The sequence below is a fragment of the Tupaia chinensis genome, unplaced genomic scaffold (genome assembly GCF_000334495.1).
Source record: "Tupaia chinensis unplaced genomic scaffold, TupChi_1.0 Scaffold000348_1, whole genome shotgun sequence".
NCBI classification, from domain to species: Eukaryota; Metazoa; Chordata; class Mammalia; order Scandentia; family Tupaiidae; genus Tupaia; species Tupaia belangeri.
The window spans coordinates 714,665-719,131 of NW_006159842.1; positions in this window are offsets into that span (position 1 = coordinate 714,665).

Genomic DNA, 4,467 nt, shown 5'->3' on the forward strand with positions numbered 1-4,467 from the left:
GTGTGTTTTTTTTTTTTTTTTTTTTTTTTTTTTTTTTTTTTTTTTTTTTTGAGAAGTTTTCCCAGAATGAGTTTTAAGCTGCCGGTACTAGGACCTGAACCACGGTCAACTACATAGGAGTCCAGTCCATTATACCATTTTCTGGTCCCAAGAATTATTAATTAAATTTATTATTTTTTAATTCACCAGAAAGAGAGAGACAGAGAATGTGAGAAAGGAAGCTTCCAGGTTCAGGACTTGAACCACAGTTGACCATGTGGGAGTCTAGCAACGTAACCATCCCACCACCCACCTGCTGGCCCTGACAATTGCTCTTTTTTTAAAAAGATAATTTTTTTCATTTAACTTTATTTATTTATTATTTCTAATTTGACCAGAGAGAGACAGAGAGAGAGAGGGAAAGTGAGAAAGCAAGTTGCCGGTTCCAGGACTCGAACCACATTCGGTCACTTAGGAACCCAATGCCCTTAACCACCCTGCCACCTGTGAGCCCCAATAATTGCTTTTTATTTACACCTTCTATTCATTTTACATTTTTTACCACAAGAAATTATCATTTTTAACTACCCACCCGAAAACTAAACAATTTTTAAATAAGTAAAGCTGCCCATAAGCCTGTTGGATAGCTTAATCTGACTATCCTCAGCAGCCTGCTAGCTCCATGCTTCCTGGGCTCTGTCCCTGCACAAACTCCCACCCTGATGGGCATGTTAACCTCATGGTGCGTGGGTTCTGAGGGTTTAACTTGCCAGACGGGGACTTCAAAAAGTTCATGGAAAACTAGAATTAAAGGTCAAGTGTATCCAAAATAAAGGGTAAATTTCCTAAAAATTATAGTTGTAAAAAAAAAGTCAAGTGTATACTGAAGCAAAATTTTTGAGAGCTGCGTACAGTTCATGTTATACATTTTCCATGAACTTTTTGAAGACCCCTTTGTACACAGAGATTCACCATATGTTCATTCTCCAGAGTCAGGCACGACCAGGACACAGTCTCTGTGCTTGAGGAGTTCTTCGACTCTTAGGTTTTCAACTGAGTACTAAACAAAAATAACAACAGGAGGAGCCAAGGACCTTGGAATCGAGACATTAATTCTGCAAGGACACCTCTGGAAGGCTCCACGAAAGGGTGACATTTCATTCTTTCAATAAATATTGATTGAGAGCTTACCACGTCACCAGCTTCATGGACGTTCCATTCTAGTTCATTTTTCAGGGTCTTATATAATAGAATTTATGAGGCAGAACTGGAAAGAAGCAGATTCCAGGCAGAGGGAAGTAAGAGCTGGAGAGGCTAAAAAGCACGGAAGCTGCGGGACTATTGAGATACTGCCTGGAGGAGGAGGGGCAGAGCCAAGGATGCTGGGAAACTTTTGAATGACTTGCTGCGGAAGTTTAGATCTGTCCTGAAGGCAGTGTTGGGGTATGAAATCAATCGGGAAAGTCATTCGGAAAGACTTTCTTTAGGGCGAAAGATCAGTGAAGCTGGAATAGACCCTTCCCTGGGAACCCAGTTAGAAAGATTTTACATAAATCCGAGCAAGAGAAGAAAGGAATTGAAATGAGGTTTGCTGTGAGTATAAAAGGTGGTGGACAGACTTGAAACAGCTCAGTCCAATGTGTGAAACACCTCGTGCAGGGTAGGTGTGGAGCTGAGTAAAAGGAAGGCTCCCGGGGAGGTGTCACTTACTGGGAGGATGAAAACAGGGATGTCCCAAAGAGGAGGAGACTGAGTTCCATTTCACACAGGCTGCGTTCGGATGGCAGCTGGCTACTTGGTGGTGGGGCACGTATGCAAATCGTTTCACAAGCAAAATGGCAGAGGGCTAAGAAATCAATAGAAGCCAAAGCAGATAGTGTGGGCTACTCTGAGCAGTTTTTTTTGTTTGTTTTGTTTTTTTTTTTTGAGAGGTTTTCGCTATAGGGTGCGTGCGCTCGCCAGACAGACAGAGACATAGAGACAGAAAGTGAGAAATCACCACCCAGGGGGGATGGTCACGCCGCAATCCCTTTTCCTCCATTCTCCTCTCCCGAGAGGAGAATGGTTCCCATCTGAGCAGTTTTAAAACAAACGAGGAGGGGCCAGCACTTAGCATAATGGCTATGTCGCTGGACTCCATTGTAGTCGACCACGGTTCGAGTCCCGGACCCGGTGGCTTAAACTCACGCTGGGCACATGTGCGTGTGTGCCCAAGATCCCGAGAGGAGAATGGAGGAGAAGGGATTGCGGCATGGCCATCCACCCTGGGGAGTGATTTCTCACTTTCTATCTCTGTCTGGCGCGCAAGCGCCCTATAGCAAAAACCTCTCCAAAACAAAAACAAAAACAAAAACAAAACAAAACAAACAAGGAAAACATGCCTGGGTTGATCCAGCATCGGGGTTTGCCAGAATGGAAATTCAAGTGAAGTGAGAAGTTGCCTTGACAGTGTAAGTGAACCATTCCTGGGATCCAGTGGGCAAGACCAGCCCCCCCTACACACACACACACACACACACACACACACACACACACTAACGCCTCTCAAATATGAAAGGGCATCAGGAGAGGAATCATCTTTAGTAATGGAGGGCTCCTGTCATTAAAGCCCAGAGTGAAGGATGGGAGGATGAAGGTGGTGTCCTACTAGAACTTTATAGAATTTTGATTCAGAGAAGGTATGGTTTTGGGGGGGATAAGATTCAGGGTTGATTTTGCCAAAGGAATGATGGGAGGTCAAGGAACTATTACAAGGGTCATCACCTGGGGGGACCAGCAGATGGCATAATGGTTATGTCGTTGGATTCCCACATAGTTGACTGCAGTTCAAGTCCTGGACCTGGTGACTTAAATCTCATGCTGGGCATGTGTGTGTGTGTGTGTGTGTGTGAAGTCTTATGTAGACACATACACACCAAATCTCTAAAATGATCCATTTTATTTATATTTTGATTGTCTCTCTCCACTCTAACCCAGTTCAGTGTGAGCTGGGAACTTTCATTTACAATGTATCTCAATGTCAGAAAGAGCCCCCCTCAGGGTCAGCAGGTGGCGTAGTGGTTAAGGTACTGACTCCCACATGGCTGACCATGGTTTGAGTCCTGGATTTGGTGGCCTGAGACTCATGCCAGGTGCATGTGTGCGCACCCAAAATCCCAGGAGTAGAATAGAAGAGAAAAGATTGCGGCATGGCCATCCTCCTGGGGGAGGGTGGTTTCTCACTTTTCCTCTCTCTGTTTTTCTCTGGGGAGCACACATGCCCTAATGCAAAAAACTTACACACACACGCACACAAATCTAAATCACCTATGGTAAAGGCTAGATCCCTAGGGCTTCTCCAATAGAAAATTGGGTTCTGAAAGAGAGTCTGGCTACTTTCTGGACCTGAATTCTATAGGTGATCATTTACAGATCCAGAAACGTGGTAGCCTATCCAGATTAGTGTACCAGAACCGATATGGAAACGTAAGGGATAGTTGGGACTGTGGGCCACCGGGATCTGCTTACCCAATACATAAGGTCTGCGCTGGGACCCCAGCTTTGTGGGGGAGTCTCTACCGTAAAGAGGGTCATAGCTGGAATCTCAGCCCTGTGAGTGTGCAATTCACCCAAAGCCTAAGGTTGAGGGGAGCATGACAGACAGGGATGCTGCTGATTATGGAAAAAGTGGCTTGCAAAGGAATAATAAAAATTCCACTCGAGAGCTTGGCTCCATTGCCACACACCTACAGCTTAGCTTCTTGCAAGGTTGAGACAGGAAGATAGAGAGTTCGAGACCAGTGTGTGGCCAACACAGCCAGATACTGTCTCTAAAAGACTTTTAAAATAAATACAATTCCACGAGAGTGGCACTTTTACAGACTGAAAATGTCTGCTAGCCCTCAGCGATGATCCTGCACACGTTATAGTTTCCCCTTTCGTTTTTTATTTTTTAAGAATTATTTTCTATTTAATTTTATTTATTCATTCATTTATTTTAATTTGACGAGAGAGAGAGAGAGAGAAAGCAAGCCGCCAGGTTCGGGACTCAAACCGTGGCCAACCATATGGCCATATGGTCCAGCGCCTCAGCCCTTTCTAGCTTTGCAGAGCAGAGCGCTGAGATGTGTGATTAGGAAGGAGATCGCGGTCTTCTCCAGCAGGTGTCGCCGACAGCCTTCCCTCTCGATGAGCACCGGAGTCCGAGGTCTGACTCTAACATCTGTGCAACTCTGCTCCAAGTTCTTACCACTTCGTGCCTCAGTTTCCCCGCTTGTGAATGGCGATCGTAACGGTACACCACATAGCGTACGCAAGGACTGAGCGAGGTCAGTACTGTGAAGCTCTGGGCCCAGTGCGCACCCCGGAGCATCAGTTGTGATGTTACGTAGTCGGATGCCCTTGTCAGTGTCCGCGGCGCTAATTCTGCAGAAGCGCTCCTTCCCGCACGGTGGTGCTGACCTCAGTCACCCGCCGCACAGCGCTTGGGGATACTGGTGACTCGCAAGT